Source organism: Spermophilus citellus, assembly GCF_964194105.1.
Source record: "Spermophilus citellus genome assembly, chromosome: 7".
NCBI lineage: Eukaryota > Metazoa > Chordata > Mammalia > Rodentia > Sciuridae > Spermophilus > Spermophilus citellus.
Genome location: NC_138188.1, coordinates 130,496,173 through 130,517,961, shown reverse-complemented (window position 1 = coordinate 130,517,961; position 21,789 = coordinate 130,496,173).

The window sequence follows — 21,789 nt, the reverse complement described above, 5'->3', positions numbered from 1 at the left end:
GGGGACAGCTAAGAAACTTTAAAAAAGGATCCCAAGCTAGGAGACTTTCAGCTACTTGAGGGGATATAAATCATTAACAGCCTCAGCTTTGCAGCTGTTGACTCAAATGGGGTTAAAATGTACTCTGGGAAACTTAGTTTCGGCTTTGTTTGCTAAACTCACACAAAACTCTGTAAATGTTTTGATCTTTATGATAATATTTTTTTGCTGTTGTACCTCAGTAGTGGGAAACTTAGTTCAGTCAGACTCCTGGACTTCTAGAACCCATTATAATACCTAGGTTTGCTTGGCTGAAATTGTTATATACCTGTTGCATGGTACCCATTGTTGTCTTAACAGACTGTGTTCTTACCATCTTTGTAGGATTTAATGGGCCACCATCCTGCACAATGTATATTCCCCTTGATGAAAACAGTGATGATTCAGTAAATCTTTTCTCTAAGTCAGAATTTGACACTTTGACATTTTCCTTAGTGGGTATCCCTCTCAGGGCTTACAAAACCACAATGAAGCTGATCTGTGCTATGGTAAAAAGTATTAATCATACCTCTATGGCTATTAATATGCTTAATGAAGAACAAAAATAACACCTTCAAACAGTTCTTGACAATCAGGCTGCTATTGATTATCTGTTGTTCTTGCATCATAAAGGATGTCAGGAGTTTAATAATATGTGTCCCTTCAATTTAAGTGATAACAATAATTCTATTTCAAGGGAGTTAGATTACCTTAAATATATTATTAATAAGGTCCAACAAGATGATGGAGGTTTAGACTTGTTGGATTGGCTAACTTTGTGGTTACTCAATTTCATCTGGGTCAAACAATTATTCATAGATGGATGTTTACTGCTACTGGGATTGTTATGTTGCACTTGCTGCTGTCAATGCCTGCCCCTGCCAGCATTAAGAAGTAAACAGATATTATTCATCCAGAAGACCTCAGAAAACAAACAAACAAACCAAGTGGGGATGTAAGTATTCTGACCGTGGAAATAGACAGGGGAGCATTCCCCAGGTGAGTAAACTCCTGGAGAATAACCAAAGCCCTGATTCCCATGATTGGAATCCCCAGCCGTTTCCTCCTGAGGTAATGGGACAAGTATTCAGGCAAAATCTGATTTCCATGGATATGCCATTGGTAGGTAGGAGCCCCATTTTACTTCTAGCCTGGATCTTATCTCAGTTAGCTAGGACTTATGGTAAAATAATACTAATTAGAATATAATCATGGTAACAGGAGGTATATGTTCTTTGATTTAATAAACTCCCAGGCAGACAGGAGCAGACCTTAACTTATTCACTTCTTCTTCACCATTTCAATTCACTCCTCTCCACTCCTGCTGTCTGTCTGCTTGCACTTTTTTATGTGTCTGTGTCTGTTCCTTGTGTGCCTTCTCACAGATATTCCTCCACAGGTGTTACTTTACAATATAGTTAGGCAGTGTTGCATTCAACAACCATAAAACTATTGCAACTCAGAAAACTAAACAACAGTCTTTTGAACATAATATTTTAAAGTTTTGAACATATGGATGAGTGAACAATTAATCTCAGTGAAAAGAATGACACATTTGAAACACAGTTTTTCTCTCTTTTGTTCTAGACTTTGAGAAGCAAACCTGGAGATATATATGCCAAATAGAGACTTAAATTATAATTTTTGTCCCCAACAGAATGTTCAAGAACATTTCAATTTGTTGCTTACATTTGATGCTCAAGATACTTAATATTAAACACAAATTTATGTTCTCTCTGGAAAAGTCAAACTATTGACAACACTGGTCCAACATTCCATAAGAAAATAATGTGTTGTCTCTGAGTTCAGGTTACACCTTTTAAAGAGAACATGTTTTTGTTAGTCCAGTAGCTCATTTCTCTAATTTATCTTAACATTTTATTTTGAATTTTTGCTACAGTTTTTGTTTCTAGAAGAACTAAAAGCACAGTTATGCAAAAATTCAGCAAAGATATGTTTTATAACAGTTTTAATTGTTTTAAAGATCAAATAGGTGATTTTAAGAAGTAAGGTCATGTTTAAACCTCTTGGGAAAGAACTGGAGAAACAACCACATGCCAGAAAAGAATCAAGTGAGACTGTAAATTACTTAGGTGTTTTAATAAAGAAAACACATAGTATTTTCATAAGTTTTCAGACATTAATTTACTGAATCATAGTGAAAAACAATCATTGAAGTTTATATCTTTGGTTCAGAACCAACATTTTTATGAGTCTACAAAAGTTGTAATAAATCATAATATTCCTGATTTCAATAATTATGATTTTAATCACCCAATCACTAATCTGTTACCCATGCATGATAAGTGTATGTTTTTTAATGATAACATTCAAATTTTTGGAAAGTTACCTGGAAGGTCTTCATTCCAATTCTCATTTTAATTTCTTTTAAGTTTTTACTGTATTTCTTTAACAATGGTACTTTTTTTTTCAGATTCGCCAAATGGTTTTTATTTATCCCTCCCATCCTATATCATTGATGTTACCCTGAAAAAAAGATAGAACTGTTAGTCCTATTACTCACTAAGATAATCAGCCTCCAATAAAATACTTGTTTTAATAATTTCTAATCATCATCAATGCAGTAATATGAGTTCAGCTCTGCAGAAGTGCTAAAAAAATTTTTCACTAGCAATCTTTCCTCACCCTGAAGGGGGAAGTGAATTCATGATACTTTTTGGGAAGTCATGTGATCTATGGCCCTCAGGAGCTACTGTACCTTCATTACCTTACTGTGTGGGAAAGAAAAACAAAATATCATTTTTGTGGTCAAGATTTACTTTAGGGGAAAAGGCTTGATGGATTTATTTAAAAAAAAAGGTTGTCTAAAGAAAGTGTGAGAAAAAGTATTTTTAAGTAAATGTGTTTGTTCACTGTTAAATTCTCAAAAAATAAAGATAGTTTACTCATAAAACAAACCCCAAATTAAAATAATAGCAGGCAAGTGATAATTATTCACTAGCTAGTAATTACATGAACCTTATTCACCATTGTGATATAGTGTTTTGTTGTTACTGGTAATAAGATCTAAACAAGAAAATTAAGCATTTGAACAGTTTATTTCAGACTTCATACAGATTCTTGTTCTCATCTGTTAATTCACTCTATTTGAAGGATTATGGACTTGAGAACCAAAACACCACCTGTGGTTTTGTTTTATTCCTAGCACATCCCTCACTTGTGATTTTAAATACCACATCAAAGGGAGCCTCTTAAGGTGAATGTCCTCATTGTCATTCCAGAAAAATAATATGGTATTATCTCCTAGTGATGTGGTTCACATCTATAATACTGCTAAACCCAACATATCCCTTTATTTTTTCTTTCTCAGTCTTAAATGCTTAGCAGGGAGATAGAGCAAGTGCTTCATATCTGATTGACTTATGTTCTGTATTTTCAAGAAATGCAATTTAATTAACCATGGGTATTCTGTATTTGTGCTTTACATTATGTCCACCTATCGCACTGAATATTTCCAAGTGTAATCATAATCTCTTAGATAATTATTAATGGGGACTTTTTCCTAAACAGAAAATTCTTATCTTTAACTTGAGTGTTTATTAAATGCCTACAGATTTTCAAGTGTATCTTATAATACAAAAAGTTAACTTTTTCTGTATTCAAAAATATTAAGATTAATAAATACCATCATCATTATTATAATTTGAATGTGTGTCCAAAGTGTCCTGGGTTGGAAACTTAATCTCCAGTGCAATTGTAGTGAGAGGTGAGACTGTGAGGAAGTGATCAGGAGTGCAGAGACTCAGAAATGGATTAATGCTGTTATCATAGGAATGGGTAGTTATCTTAGGTGTGTGTTCTGGATAATAGGATGTGTTTGGCTCCCTTCCCTTCTCTTTCTCTTTCATGCTCTCTTGCCCTTTGGCCTTTGCCATGAGATGACACAGCACAAAGCCTGCTGTCAAAGGTTGGACCCATAATCTTGGACTTCCCAGTCTCTAGATCTTTAAGAAATAAATCTATGCTTCCTTTCCTTTTTGTTTTGTTTTCATATATATAATTTCATATATATATATATATATATATATATATATATATATATACACACACACACACATATTTTGTACCAGGTATTGCACCCAGGAGCATTTAACCACTGAGCCATATACCCAGCACTTTTTATATTTTATTTTGAGACAGGGTCTCTCAAGTGTAACTGATGTGATACAGCAATCTGTATACGGGGTAAAAATGGGAGTTCATAACCCACTTGAATCAAACTGTGAAATATGATATATTAAGAACTATGTAATGTTTTGAACGACCAACAATAAAAAATAAATAAATAAATAAATAAATATAAATAAATAAATTGCTGATGCTGTCTTTGAACTTGATATCATCCTGTCTCAGCCTCCTAAATAACTGGGATTACAGGCATGTGCCACTGCCTCCAGCTCACTTTCTGTTTTGGATAAATAAATTAGTCTCAAGTACTGTGTTATTTTACCCTAAATAAATGAAATATATAAATATTTATATATAATATATACATATATTTATATATACACATTATATATTTATATATGTAAACATGTACATATATAAATATATAAATATATTAATATTTAACATATACATATATAAATATATAATGAACTACTTCACACTGTATGTCCTAACTATATTTTCTACCATAATTAAAATTCGCATATAAGATTGTACCAAAATGGACTTAAAGATTAAAAAAAACCTAAGTAAATATTTTTAATATTAGACAGAATAAGTATTTTTTACATTAATTTAAATTTAAATGGAAAACAAGTTCAATTCTATGACAAGCACTTTAATTATTATTAGCTAGGATACCTTGAGTTAACCAGTAGTTCAAGTGCCCAAATGTTACCATTCCCTTTAAAAATCATAATTAATAATTTTCTTTTATTAACTCTAGCAGCTTCTTTGTAGACTCTTTTGGGTCTGTTAAGTATATTATCATGTCATCCGCAAATAGCGATAGTTTAATTTCTTCTTTTCCTATTTTTATGCCTTTAATTTCTTTTGTCTGTCTAATTGCTCTGGCTAGTACTTCGAGAACTAAATTGAATAGAAGTGGTGATAGAGGGCATCCCTGTCTTGTTCCAGATTTTAGAGGAAATGCCTTCAGTTTTTCTCCGTTTAGGATGATGCTAGCCTGAGGTTTAGCATATACAGCTTTTACAATGTTGAGGTAAGTTCCTGTTATCCCTAGTTTTTCTAGTGTTTTGAACATAAAGGGATGCTGTACTTTGTCAAATGCTTTTTCTGCATCCATCGAGATGATCATGTGGTTCTTGTCTTTAAGTCTATTGATGTGGTGAATAGCATTTATTGATTTCCGTATATTGAACCATCCTTGCATCCCAGGAATGAATCCTACTTGATCATGGTGCACAAGTTTTCTGATATGTTTTTGTATTCGATTCGCCAGAATTTTATTGAGAATTTTTGCATCCAAGTTCATTAGAGATATTGGTCTGTAGTTTTCTTTCTTTGAAGTATCTTTGTCTGGTTTTGGGATCAAAGTGATGTTGGCCTCATAGAATGAATTTGGAAGAGGCTGGGAAAATTGGAAATCCATATGCAACAAAATGAAATTGAATCCCTTTCTCTCGCCATCCACAAAAATTAACTCAAAATGGATCAGGGAGCTAGGTATCAAATCAGAGACACTGCGTCTGATAGAAGAAAAAGTTGGCTACGATCTACAAATTGTGGGGTCAGGCTCCAAATTCCTCAATAGGACACCCATAGCCCAAGAGTTAACAACAAGAATAAACAAATGGGACTTAATTAAACTAAAAAGTTTTTTCTCAGCAAGAGAAACAATAAAAGAGGTAAATAGAGAGCCTACATCCTGGGAACAAATCTTTACCCCCCACACCTCCGATAGAGCCCTAATATCCAGAATGTACAAAGAACTCAAAAAATTAAACAATAAGATAACTAATAACCCAATTAACAAATGGGCCAAGGACCTCAACAGACACTTCTCAGAGGAGGACATACAATCAATCAACAAGTACATGAAAAAATGCTCACCATCTCTAGCAATCAGAGAAATGCAAATCAAACCACCCTAAGATACCATCTCACTCCAGTAAGATTGGCAGCCATTATGAAGTCAAACAACAACAAGTGTTGGCGGGGATGTTGGGAAAAGGGTACACTTGTACACTGCTGGTGGGACTGCAAAATGGTGAGGCCAATTTGGAAAGCAGTATGGAGATTCCTGGGAAAGCTGGGAATGGAACCACCATTTGACCCAGCTATCGCACTTCTCGGACTATTCCCTGAGGACCTTAAAAGAGCGCACTATAGGGATACGGCTGCATCAATGATTATAGCGGCACAATTCACAATAGCTAGACTGTGGAACCAACCTAGATGCCCTTCAATTGATGAATGGATAAAAAAAATGTGGCATCTATACACAATGGAGTATTATGCAGCACTAAGAAATGACAAAATCATAGAATTTGCGGGGAAATGGATGGCATTAGAGCAGATTATGCTAAGCGAAGCTAGCCAAGCCCTAAAAAACAAATGCCAAATGTCTGCTTTGATATAAAGAGAAAAACTAAGAACAGAACAGGAAGAAAGAGCATGAGGAAAAGACTACAGTAAACAAAGACGAATGGGGGGAGAGAAACGGAGAGAGAAGGGAAAGCATATGGAAATGGTAGGAGACCTTCAAGGATACATAAAATTATAAGAGGTTATGAGGGGCAAGGGGGAGGGAAAAAAAAAAAGGGAGAGAATTGAACAACAGCAGGGGAGGTAGAGAGGGAAGATGGGAGGGGAGGGGAGGGGAGGGGGGATAGTAGGGGATAGGAAAGGTAGCAGAATATAACAGTCACTAATATGGCATTATGTAAAAATGCGAATATGTAACAGATGTGATTCTGCAATCTGTATTTGGGGTGAAAATGGGAGTTCAAAGCACAATTTGAGTCTAATGTATGAAAGATGATATATCATGAACTATGTAATGCGATAAATAATCAATAAAAAAAAAAATAATTTTCTTTTTAAGTTCTCTATCCTTCTACTCAACATCATATAGTTTTAGATCTTTAAAAAAGCAATTAAAATAGAAATTACAGTTAATATTTATATATCATTAGGATTATGCATTTTAACTATTTGTGTATAGGAAATAGAAATCCAGAAGTATTAGTGTTATGGATAATTGTTTACAGTGTTAGAGTTGTGAATAATTAAATATAAAACCTGGCTCAATTTTTTGAAAGTTAAATTAAGAACCAAATTCTTCCTCCATATTTCTTCTCCACTTAAAATACCTGGATCCTTACAGAACCCCTGATTTTATATATTTTTTCCAATTAAAATCAAAAGAGATTCAGTTTTTTTCTATAGACTAATATAGGCAGGTTATAATGGAAAATAATTCAAAAAGTTGTGATGAAATCAATGAAAGGAGTCCCTTAATTAAATTGTATTAGTGGTTCTTTAAAATATTATTAGAATATTAAGCACAGATTATTAAAAAATATTTAATTGATTTGAAAAACCAAGCAGATTGTTTCCATTTTTTCTTTAAGAAAACATACATCATTTTAGTATAATTTTATTATTCCAAAATACATAGGGACCATTACTTCTCACAAATAATATATAGTTGAAAACTTCATGTGCAACCTATAAAATATTATGATACAGTAAAATATTTACTACAATGATAATATGATTTTTAGATACTCTTACTGTGTCATTCTCAATATTTAAAAGAAAAACTAAATTTTTAAAGTCTTCACTGAAGGATAAGCAATATTTTTGCAATAACACACATGGCAAATTAAAATATTGATTTCTTTCACAGAAATAAAAGGTGAAGATCAAACTTATTTCAGATATACAAAATATAAAGAATTGATCCAGTACAGTAATAGAAAATGATGAAATTGGCTACTATTTGATAACTTTTTTACTGTTCAAAAACCAAAATTCTAAAAAAAATTGGAAAGGAAATATAGAATAACATCTACAGCAAATACATTCATACTATGGAAGAGTAATTCAGTGGTTTTTAATCTACTCATTTTTTGCTACATGATTTTACTATTATTTAAAATCCCTGTACTTTCAGTGAATTCATGTGCCTATATTTGCATAAATAATTTTGGGCAAAATACACATGTATTCAAATTAATAACATTTACAATTGCCTCCAAAGATTATTTTATAAGTAAGTTCAAATGCATAAAATAATAAATTTTGAGCTTCTGTAAATTACAATTTAGATGCTATCTCACATTTATCCTAATATATTGAAACTGTAATTGCAAGTAATTGAACTTCCAATACAAAATAAATAAAGTTGCCAAACCAAAAGGAAATTAGCATTGATTGCAGTTGGAGTAAACTGAACAGATTTGGTAGTTCTGATTTATTAAGGTGGCAACTAGTCCTAAATCCATTAACATAAAGATTTAATTAAAATGTGAATCTTAGCAACAAAAGCAACAACAAAAAACACCATAAAAGTATGCTTTTATTTTGATGATGAAAATCAATATGAAATTTGCAAGACTAGCACAGTCAAACTAATGTCAGCGAATAAATGAAAACTTATAAAATTAGAAGTTGATAGGTCATGACAAATATTAAAAAAAAACTAAATGATTCCTATGTTGATATTTATTTAGCCTTCATATCTAAAACTTAATGCTTTGAGCCATATTGCATAATTTCTTGAAAGACTAATGAAAAATGCAGATATCATTTGCTTAATTAGGCAACCCTGCATCTTGATATAACTTTTACCCAGTTAATGCAAAGAAAAAAGGAGTATATGCAGGGTAACCTAACATTTCTAGCAAAAAGGATGCCTATTTAGCTGAACCAATTTATACCAGCCTCCATATCACTCCAACATACAACAAAGTTTTGTTGCAGTATTTCATAGCCCTCTATTCATAAGTCATTCCACTAAAAAGATCATTAGGCAAACAAGAATGCCATCTGCTTTAATTCTATAAGTCAATTCTATTTTATGACTCAAGTGTTTACAAGACAAATTTAGTTCAAATTAATTAGTTTTATAGGTGAGAAGTATATTCAGTCTGTTACTGTATTCTATGATATAATTTTTAATGAATTAATCACTCATTTAAACTTCACTGCTTCTAACCTGAACAAAACCATTGAGGCTGTCACTGATAGTAATTCTGACTGAATTTACAAGTGACCAGGATAATCCTTCTTTGAAATACATATTTTGAATTATCTAGATTGATGAAACCCAAGTAAAATCAATGGATGGAATTAAAGGTATTACTCATGTATTACCCAAGCTGCTTAAGACCAATGAGCTATAACTTTTGGCTAGAATACTGTTCATGCCCACATTTTAATTATAACTGCATCTGACAATGTTTCTCCTGCTATTCTTCCTATTAATTCCTACTTTCTTCCTATTCTACCTTGTCCTCTTCTTACTCCTAATACTGCTACTGATGCTCTTAATTTTAATACTATTGTTGCTGTTAGTTTTAATACAACTAATATATGTCACTTCATGCTTGACATCTCTATCTATGTAGATTATATCAAACTTTGGTTTCATTATTACTTGCTGACTGGTTTTTGATTATTTATATTAACCAATATAAGGACAAAGTTCATTCTCTTAACTGATATTTGGTAGATTCCCTTATCATATTGGAATTATCTATTTTTCTAGAGTTTTATTTATTCATTTTGTCTACTTCTCTAGAAGTATTGGTATTAGATGAGAACAGTGATATGTTCTCAATTAAGAAGACTATGTATAGATTATAATTTATTTAAGATCAATATCATGTGGTGGAGAGGAAAACATGGTGATCCAAATATTCAAAATTTAATTATTTTGTTTAAAAATATATTATTCATAATCAAAAAATAATTAGTACCCAAGATTAAATCAGGAACTATATAAAAAGAAAAGTATAATACAACAAAGAAAATGTAAGCAGTAAAGACTAGGAACATGAGATTTCAGAAGATAGGGTGAACTCTACCAGATATTGGGTAGAGGCCATTCATGTTAAGTGAAGAAGTTGTCCACATTTTTACCCACGTACGGACACTTTCTTTAACACTGATTTTAAAAATGGTGACCTAATCAATCTAGTGGAGGAAATTTCAAGGCAAAACAGCATTCATGAGTTGGCATGAATATTGCTGGTGTTTTGTTACTGTTTTTATTAGTTGCTCATGACAATACAATGATCTTGACATATCATACATTTGAATCAAATGGGTTATGAATTCTCATTTTTCCAAGTGTACAAGTTGCAGAATCACCAATGTGATTTTGCTGGTGGTTTTTAGCCAAGATTATTGTGAAAATCAAAAGCAGAAAGTACAGCATAAAGATTTCAAAAACCTGCAATTTGGCAAAAAAATATCTATATAAAACTGTGGCCAAGGAAAGCATTGTAGTTGAAAATACTAAATCCACTAAATAAATCCTAAGTACTTTACACAGAAACAATAGAAAAAACGATTTGAAGGCATCTCTGTAGTCGTCAAGATCTCACCAATTGCAGGCTCAAGGCTGTAAAAGAAAAAAAAAATCCTTTGAGAACATGTGGGGCAATCCTGCTTGCATAGCATCCTAGGAAGTTGTTTCACCATGCTAAGCCATGTAGGGACTCAGGGACCCGTGCAGTCCTAGCCTTAGGAGGCCTAGTAACTTCTCAAGAAGGTGTCAGATATTGGCATTGGCTATGTCGTGCTTGCTCTATAGGAATGCAGTATACTGGAGTTAGGGGATCATGGCAGCTTTCACCAAGATTTCAGAAGAAAGCTTGGGAGAGCAGGCAAAGAGTACCAGTGTCATAATCCCTTCAGGCAGCCCTGAGAGGGAGATGCACGAATATGTAGAAAGGAAGCCAAAGTTGTAATGGAGACACCCAAGATTAAGAGATCAGCAATGTGGAATATCTGCCATAGAAATGTGCAGAAATCAAGCAGAAACAAGATAAGAAACAGGCCATCTGGGTTGCAGTCATCAAAGCCATGGAATGGAGCTACGTAATACTTTGGAGAGAATATTACAATTCTATGTGCCCCAGATTCTGGATGTAAAGCTACAGCACTTGCTCGTCTAGCTGCATTTTGGTCGTGTGTTCATCCCATTCCTTTTTTTTTCTATCTCCTTATTTCTCCCTTGTGAAATGTAAATGTTTTCTGTGCAGTTACATATTTAATGTATGTCACTTACTTTTGATCTTTATAGAGCTAACAGTCAAAAATTTGCCTTGAGTCTTAGATAAGATTGTGGACTTGGACTTTTGGGTAATGTTGGAATTGTTAGGACTATGGGGAGGGACTACTGGAAATAAACTAAATATATTTGGCATTGAGAGCTGGGCATGAGCTCTTAGGGGTTAGGGGTATAAGGTTATGATTTGGATATGAGGTGTCCCCCAATAGCTAATGTATGAAATAACACAATAATATTTATAAGAAAATGATTCGATTATAAAAGTTGTAACATTATCAGTGGATTGCATTTGAATGATTTAAATGGCTGTTGACTTTTGGAAGGTAGAGTGTAGCTATGGAAAGTAGGTCACTGGAGCATGTCTTTGGGATTTATATTTTTTTCCCTGGTGAAGGTGAAGCTCTTTTTGCTTCCTGGCTGTCATGAACTGAGCCTCCTTCTGCCATAACGTTCTGTATCGCCTCAGGCTCACAGCTATGTATGGAGTTGGCTGACCGTGGAATGAACCTCTGAATCTGAGAGCCAAAATAAACTTTTTTTAAAATTTCTTCTTGTCAAGTAATGTAAAGCTGGCCAATACAATGCTTATTCTTAATAAAAAAGAATATTGAGATAGTGCGTGAAAATAATATTATAAGGATAATCAAGTAAATTATGGGTACTTGAAATCTTTGTTTTTAACCTAGTATGGTATATTATGTGCAAAACAAAACAAAATTATATTTTTCATATGTTTGTTAAGGGAAATTTCCTATTGGCAAAGCAGTCACAGAAATGTTTTGACCAATACAATGTTTATTCTTTGTATGATACCTCCTTCAAAGAGATCTTTCCTGTTGGATCTTGATAAAAGAACACCTTCATTCCCATTATTCTGTCTTATATTCTATTGTCATGTTCTTTGAGTATGTACCACAATTGTTATTGTTTATTTATTTCTTGTTTGAGGCCGTTTTCTTTTTTTCTTTTGCTTAATTTTTATTATCTATGCCTCACAGGATTACTGTTTTTGGCAAGAGCCCTGTAACATGTGAACTCTGTTCGTGCTGCATTCTAACTATTAGAACTGCGTCTTCAGTAACAGACATTCACTAAATACTGTGGAGTAAATGGCTGAACGTGTGCCTTATTTGAAAGTTTGAGAAGCAACAACCCTGAGGCAGCTTTCAACCAATTAATCCAAGAATCAGATTTATAATGTGGTATAGATTTTCTTGGTTCACATGTAGTTCTTAGTGTCTACTTTGTCCTTCGGAGGTCTTATTTAAAGAGAATATGTGGGGTTTCTATTAATCATGACATTATACAATGAGCTAAATGTGGTAAAAATAAAGTGAAATTTAGTCAAAACTGAAATAATATAATTAAAACCAGTAGTATATTGAAAATTACTTTTGAAGTTTGGAAAATATACATAAGCATTTTAAAAAAACTTAATCTCCAATATAATAAATGGAACATCAAAGCATGGCTTTTTGGTAGCAATTGACACTATCAATTAGAGTATCTACTCAAGGAACAAATAGGTTTCTACATACTTCAAAGAATAATGTTGAGGAACAGGCAGCAATTGTTTGTCTCTCTGGTCTTTAGAAATTATTTTTTTGTATTTATTATTATTTTTTTAAATTCTGTATATCAAGGACCGCATATGTATATTAAGAGACATGGGAAAGTATCATTTAAGTGTCCTCCTTGTTACAAGGTAGGAGGATGAATGTGTGAGTAATAAAGCAATCCTGCTGGGAGGATCTGTTGAGAGGATGACATCCTCAAATGTCATTTGATAGCCCAACTGGAAAGTCACTGCAGATCAGTCTAAGCTATAAAGTAAATCTCAGCCCCAAGGATTGAGAAAGTAGACAAATAAAAAAATGATGTGACTCCCCACAAAAACAAACAGAAGGCATAGTGTCCATGAAAAAAAGTAATTTCAAATATCAACTCTTAAATTTGAGAAAAGAATGTAGGTTTTTACAGGATATTGTTATAGTAGGGGCTGGGATTGTGGCTCAGTGGTAAAGCATTTGATGGTATGTGTGGTGCCCTGGGTTTGATCCTCAGCACCACATAATAAATAAATAATATAAAAGTATTGTGTTCATCTTTAAAAAAGAAAAAATATTGAGATAGTGAAGATAATATTATAAGGATAATCAAATAAATTATGGGTACTTGAAATCTTTGTTTTTAAATTAGTACAGTATATTACATGCAAAACATAACTGTATCATATTTCTCATATATTCATTAAGGAAAATTTCCCATTGGCAAAACAGGGAAATTTTTTGAGAAAATATTTGTATCACTTTTTTATTGCTGCAGTAACACATTTCCAAAAATTCATTTACCTGAATCAGCAGAAACTTATGATTTTGTTGCTTTGCAGATCAGAAGTCTAAAGGATGGATCTGCAAGGCTCCATACCTTCTGGAGCATTGGTAGGTGAAGTTGCTGTCTTGCTTTATCTACCTCTAGAGGTCGCTTGTATTCCTGGATCTGTGATTCATTCCTCTACCCTCAAAACTAGCTTTTTCTTCCCTCTGGCATCTGCTTCCATTTCCTTACCTTCTCTCTCTGTCTTAATAAGAATCATTGTGAATTTAAATTTGGCCTGAGGCTGCCTCTATACCATGAGTCTATACATACTGGACTGCAGCCTAATTTAGAAATATAGCTAATAACTGAGCTGGGGATAATCATCAACAGCTGGTTTTCTTCCAATTACAGAGAGCCAAAAAACATATTACACCGTATAAAAATAAAGCAGATAACTCACATCATGACCAAATGAAGCAAATCCTTAGCCACAGACAATCAGGCAATCTATCTACTTAGTTTCTGTGTCTGGCCTATAAAAGTTCACTGATCAAATTGCTCTGTGGAGCAGAAAGCTGACCTCTTACTTCAGGACTGATATTTTACTCAAATGATCTCTGCTAAATTGAATTTGTCAAATATGTTTTTTTTAAATACTCTGATTACCTCAGACCTATATGCATTACTAAGATTATCTCCCCATTTTAAGATGTTTAATTTAATCACATCTGGACAGATCCTTGTACTACATAAAATAACATATTCACGGGTTGTAAGAATTTGCATGTGGGCATCCTTTGAGAGTTCTTACTCAGTCTACCATGATATATAAGCTGAAATCTGACGGAGGAAAAAAAGGAACCAGCCATGCGAAAACAGGAAAGACCTTGTTATAGTTTGGATTCCCTAGAAAAGAGATCTTCAGTCTGAGACTAGAAGGCAGGTCATTATGGGGAAGGTGATAGCAAGAAGTTAAGGTGAGAGGAGAGAAAAAAAAAAACTTGATAAAGTGAAGGGTGAATAACCAATAAAAAGTGTGTTACTGAACAAATATCAAGGTAAAAACTGACAATCTGGCTGAGGAATTTTGGGGTAGTAGTGTAGCAGGTTTCCAACAAGACACAGAGTCTGGGTTTAGTATGCTGATGTGTTTTGGGGCTAACCAAGCTTCCAAATTTCCGTGAATAGGCATTAGATATAGCAGGAGACAAAGGAGACAACACAGAAGATGGGAAAGAATGCCTGATGTGGGGGCTGTTGGTTCTTCATATCTGTATTATGACCTCACAAGAGGTTTACAGTACCTATTTTGAAAAAATAACATCAGATAGAGATGGCTAAGCTAAAAATAACAATAACAGAATAATAACAATATTATCATTAATGATTAATTTTGGTAACAATAAAAAATATAAAGAAACAGAATGAAAACAGTCCTAGTTCTTGCAATATAGTGTAATACTTGAAAATACATTGTTGAGTAGAATGAATCTGACCTAACATTCATAACTACATGTATGAATATAACCCAGTGAATCTCACCATCATGTACATCAACTAGACACTAACTATAGGGAAAAAATAACTAAAAACTGAATAGATGAAATATCAGTAGAGTAGAGGTAAAGGAATAGATAATGAAAAGGAAATACTGTGTATGAAATTAGAGCAAATTATGTTCCGTGTTTTTATAATTATGTCAAAATGTATTCTAATGTTATGTGTAACTAAAAAAGAATAATATAAAAGGAAAAATACATTGTAAAAACAAAAACAGAATAATAAAATGTTATAACATGTTGCTGGTTGGAGCAAATGTTCAATATTGAAGAAAAAAAGGGCTAACATTGCATTGAGTTTAGTCTGAAATAGCTAGTCCTGCAGTGTATGATGAGTTGCAGATCTACATTACTGGCAAAAGACTTCAGAGATTCAGAAGAAGAAGTTTTCTGAGTAAAAAAGTATAAGCAAATAAAAAATGTGCAAACATGTATGTTAATCCATGTTTTGCAATATTCTATATGGGTAATAGTATTTTGATTTTAAGGATGAAAGATATCCTAAATAGCTTGCCAATTGTAATTACTTGGTTCGTTTATTCAATCATTCAAAATATTTATTAGATAGATGTTTAGCCTATGTTAGGCACTATTTCAGACAACAGTGTTCCAGCATTGAGTGGGAATAGTGAAAATGTGTAGCCCTGATACGTTTCCATACTTACATTACTAATACGATTAAAAGATAATATCTCTGCATGTATTATAAAGTATATGTTTGCATAACCCTTATAAATAAATAATGAATATGATAAAGTAAGATTAATGACATAATCAAAGCACAATTTTATATTAGTTTCCCCTCACCCTTTGGAAATATGTTCAGTATAGAATGTTTCTTTTTTTTAATATGGATAAAACTCTCTCAGGTATATGACATATTCTGGTAGTTTTCTAAATAAACACATTGGGAACTGTTCAGATTATAAATAAAATTTCATTTTTGTATTCAACATTTCTATCTCATTCAGTTGCAAATTTCTCCTCACCTGTAGAAATCACATTTAACCTCAGAACTGTACCAATATATCAGTGAGTACTATAGGTGATATCTTGCTTCTTCTGTAAATAAGGATTTGGGCAGTTTGAATCACACTCATTAACACTGCCCAATCCTTTTAAACACATTGCTTCTCTCCTCTTTTATTCATTGGCGATAGTTTAGGACTCTCCCCAGTTTATAACAGAGTGAAATAGAAACATCTAGTCTGTCTGTTAAGGACTGACCCCCACCCACACAAAGCACAGAGATATAAACAGCCAGGCAGCTAAGTCTTCCTGACAAAACAGTTTGGCACTTCACCTTTTTAATTGTTCCGTTCTGCTTCTCAGATATGTTTTAGAGCAGCTCCTGTAGAATTCTGATTGGTCTCTTTTCCTGTGGAAAAACTTAAAAAAGGAATTTAGTGGGGGAAACTATGACACATTGTATTGTAGTTATCCTTGAGGTCACAATTTATATATTTTTAAAACTAAAGTGTATCATCAAAAGGGTAATCACACATTCTTCATCTGAAGCAAGAGTATGTTAAAATAGTTATTAGCTTTTTGTTTTTATTATAACAATAAAATCAGACATGTAGTTGATAAAGATGTTATGTGATAATAGATCCATCATCTGCATTTTAAACCCAGAACATGCAAATTTGAATCTAGTATTGTATTAACTAAAAGTACTGATAGGTCTTGCCAGAGTGTCTGCATTGAGTCATGAATGAGAATGTTGAATGCATGCATTAAAAAAGAAACGTATTTTCATTGTGGCATATGTAATGATTGTATATTTCTGATTGTGCCCTTATGTTTCAACATTTTGCAGCCTTGAATTTCACATTAAATAAAAATATTCAACAAATGTTATGATACCTTAAAACAACCATGTTAGTACATTCTGTAAAGGCAAATAAAATTTATGGCAGATGCTGAAACTTTATTATTTTTCTGGCTAAAGGCAGAAAGTCTTGAAAAGTGAATCTAACTGTGGTCTTACTGAAAATGAAAGTACATGATGCAGTGAATATCTAAAGCCCCCCAAAGTTACAAAAAGATGCTGAAAATGGTCATCCACATGGTTTATTCAAATCAGCTTAAGAGAATTGGCCCCAAAAGATTTTGGCTTCCAGTGATCCCCCTCACTCTCAACATTTGTTTCCTCACTAGGGCAAAGAGAAAATGCAATTCAACTGATAGCAACTGCTCTTTATTCTTTCTAGTAGTGGCAGGAAATATTTAGAAATCTTGAGCCATTGCCTAGTCAGACTCTACGCAAGTCATTCTTAACTTTCAATGCACAATAAACCTTTTAAGGTCCTAGTAAATTACACCCATTCTCAATCTTCACCTCCTCCTTTAATTCACTGTTAAAATATCACTAAGTGGTTCTAAGATTTAGGAAAAGTTGAAAATATATTTATCAAAATAATATGGAAATTGCACATACATACAATTTATATATATTTTATATATATGTATATATATTACAAAGACAACAATGTAAAGTATACCAAGGATAAGCCTCCTATTTTATATAATAAAATGCTGAATCTCACAATCCTGAAAAGTGGTTTAAATTATGATTTTAAATGAGTGCAAATTAAAAAGTAATAGGTTTCTATGTGATATGATGGCATATAATGAAAACTAATAATATTCTCTTTTATATAATCATGATCAAGTTATTCTGCATAGCGAAGACTTTCTATCATATATATATATATATATATATATATATATATATATATATATATATGCAAATTCTGTTAAGTTGGCTAAGAGGATCCTGAATTTTGAGAACAGAAAGGGCAGGGCTTTTCAATAAAAGAAAGAAAAAATATAATAAATAAATAAACAAGTGAACTATACATTCAGTCTTAAAATATAATGCTATTTTAAGAGATTATTCAATTAAAAACATCTGTAAGTGAAATAATTAGTTAAATATTGTGTTTGAATGTATATGTTATACATGTGTATGTTTGTATGTATATGTTATACATGTGTATGTTTTAGTGATTTTTAATAATTATACTATATACTTTCATTAATTATCACATTGTATTATAATCATAATTTATTTTCAGTGAATAAAATGGCTTTATACATAAGTATCATATAAAATCTATCAATTTCTACAATTGATGTAATGATAAATAAATACTGGCAATATACATTTTAAAGAATTTTGGTATTCTTAAAATAAGTAATCAAGTCATGGGTTTAACATAAAATTAGTATAATATAGTGCTACCTCAATTTAGTTTTAGTGATTATGCAAAAATTAATTCATAAATTAGATAAATTATGTTCATATATATGAAGAATATTGTATTTTTATTTATTGCAAGATTTTAAAAACTTTGATTATAAATTCATTTCAAAATACACATAATATATTTTTACATTACAATTTTAAATAATGATTACTATGACACATTTAATTTTTACTTATGGCATTATCTGCAATTTAAACTTTTTTCTAATTATGATGAGGACTTTTTTTCTATTAGTAGATCAACAACTATTTCTAAAAAACTAAGGTCATTTTCAATGTATTTACTATGGCAACAAACTAGTTATTATTTTTGTGTGATTTTTTTCAGCAGATATATAATTATTTCTAAAATAAGTATATATATGCTCTTAACCTTAACTTTTCAAATTTGAAATTTTAAAGGATAATAGATCTAAATCATAGAGCATAAAAATCCTTGAAATCCTTCCTTTACTTTCAATAATTCCTAGTATTCTCAATACCAAAAATATTGTAATTAAATGTATTTACTAGAAGTAAAACAGGAAAATATCTAAAATACACTTTCCCTTTCTTACCACTTGTCCCTTGGTAGCTGAGAGAGGACATTTCTATGATGGCTAGATAACACAGTTTCTTTAACGCTCAAAGTGGTAAATGTTTCCAAATTATATTTTCAGTTTAGCCAATACCATTGGTTCTTTGCTGGGACTCCAGAGGAATTTGTCTTGGTGTTTGTTCCTATAATCATCACATAACCACACAGTGCCTCTTTCCAGTCTGGATGTTAAGGTGACATGAATTAGCTGCTCTATTTCTTATCTTCCAACAGTACAACAGTCTGAGTTTACAGAGTCATTGTAAATGCCAAGGGCAGAGTTGTGGGAGCACTAAAATTGTTATTCCATGCTGGTGAAGCAAAATCATAGTTGTAGCTGGTTAGTCCCAATTGCTCAAATTGAAAAATCATGGAGATAACATTTCTTTTGCTAAGTGAGTGCTTTTTATAAAATAACTTAGTTTTATGATCATTTAATATTATGGAATACAATTAAAAACTGCTAAAGTTTAGCAGTAGTAAAAAAGTAAAAAACATAAATAGAAAACCAAATTGTTTACTCTTTATTATAGTATATTCATATTAATATTGAGAAATATGGATGTAAAAGTGCTAGCTAGTTTGCAGGGTGCGAATGAAAGAGTGGAGAAATAGAAATCAATTTTCAAAACCAAGTGTATTTTGAAAAACTGAAAGCACAAAGATGTTTCTTTAAAAGTAATAATGTATTTAAGAATGATTTAAGTAGAGGTAAAATACCTCTGGAAGAATAGTAACAGGATCCTGGAAAAAAGAAGGATGAGGAGGAAGAGAAGAAAGGAAGGAAGAAGGAAGGAGGAAAAAGAAGGAAACAAAGAAGGCACCAGAAAATGAAAGAGCTCACATGTTCATTGACATGGAGAATTGATATTGTTAAAACAATCATAGTACAAAAAAGCAATCTAGAGTTTCAAAGCAATCCACATTAAAATACCAATAATATTCTTCTCAGAACTAGAAAAACATACCTAAAAACTTATATGGAAAAGCAAAAAGTTCAATGCTCTGAATAATTCTCAGAAAAAGGGTGTAAACCTGGAGGCATCTCAATACCTGACTTTAAAGTATACTACAGAGCCATGGGTAACAAAAACACCTTGGAACTGGAATATAATTAGACATATAGCCAATGGAACTTAATAGAAGATAAAGAGATAAACCCACATCAGTTGTCTGAATCTTCACAAAGGCACCAGTGCCTCAGATTCAAAACCAACCTCAGCAACTTATGAGGTCCTAAGGAACTCAGATGAACCCTGTCTAAAAATAAAAATTAAAAAGGGCTGGGGCTCAGTGGAAAACTGCTGCTGTGTTCAATCTTTAGTACCACAAAACTAAAAAAAAAAAAAAAAAAAAAAAAAACACAAGGCACCAAAAACATGCTGGGAAAAAAATAGTCCATTTAACAAATAATGTTGGGAAAAATGAATATTCACAAGTTAAATATCAAATCTTATGCCTGTCTTTCACTCTGCACAAAAGTCAACTCTTGGACACTTGCCTGTAATCTCAGCATCTTGAGAGGATGGGGCAGGAGGATCTCAAGTTCAAAGCCAGACTCAGCAAAAGTGAGGCACTTAACCACCCAATGAGACTCTGTCTCTAAATAAAATACAAAATAGGACTGGGGATGTAGCTCAGTTGTGGAGTGCCCCTGAGTTCAATCCCCAATACCAAAGGAAAAAAAAAAAGAAAAAAAGAAAAGAAAACATTTACTCAAAATGGATCTAAGACCTAGGAATAAGACCAAAATGTTTCCAATTACTAGATGAGAATATTGGGGAACACTCCAACATAACAGGCAAAACTTCCTCCATAGGACTCCTATACCTCAGGAAATAACACCAACAATCAATAAATATAATGGCATCAAACTAAAATGCTTTTTTTTGAAGAGTGAGAGAGAGAAAAAATTCTTAATATTTATTTTTTAGTTTTCAGTGGACACAACATCTTTGTTTGTATGTGGTGCTAAGGATCAAACCCGGGCCGCATGCATGCCACGCTGCCACAGTCCAGCTGCAGCAAAATAACCCAGGGGTGACGAACAACTTGTGTACGTTGATACAGCAGGAGTGGGAGCCATTTATTGTAGGACAACAGAAGTATTTATACATTCCACACAGCTTATCTTAATTAACATAAACTAGATACAGCAGTCAACCAATAAGGAATCTCCACACTTAATGGCTCGCTGGCGCCACCTCACAAACCACTCCCTCTGGCAAAATGCCAGGCGCCATCCAGACTTGTTTACAAACTCTAACATTTGTCAGGCGCCATCCTGACTTGTTTACAGACCTTAACACCAGGCAAGTGCGCTACCACTTGAGCCACATCCCCAGCCCCTAAACTAAAATGCTTCTTTACAACAAAGGAAACAAGACCATGAAGAGAGAACCTAGAGAGTGGGAGAAAGTTTTAGCCATCTTCTCTTCCAAAAAAGGATTAATACTTACAATATAAAAAGAACTCTAAAGACTCAACACCAAAACAATAATAATGATGATGATAAAACAATAATGATCCAGTCAAATAATAGGCAAATGAACTAAACAAACACTTCCTAAAAAGGGAGAAATAAACAACAAACTAAGAAAAAAATTTTTAACATCTACAGCCATCCCAGAAATGCAAATCCAAACTACAATGAGATTTCATCTCATTTCAGTCAGAATGGCAATGATCAACAACACAAGTAATAATAAATGCTGGGAGAATGTGGAGGAAGACTTACACACTCTAGGTAGAAATGAAACTAAGTGCAGTCACTTTGGAAATCAGTATGGAGGTTACGCTCAAAACCAAA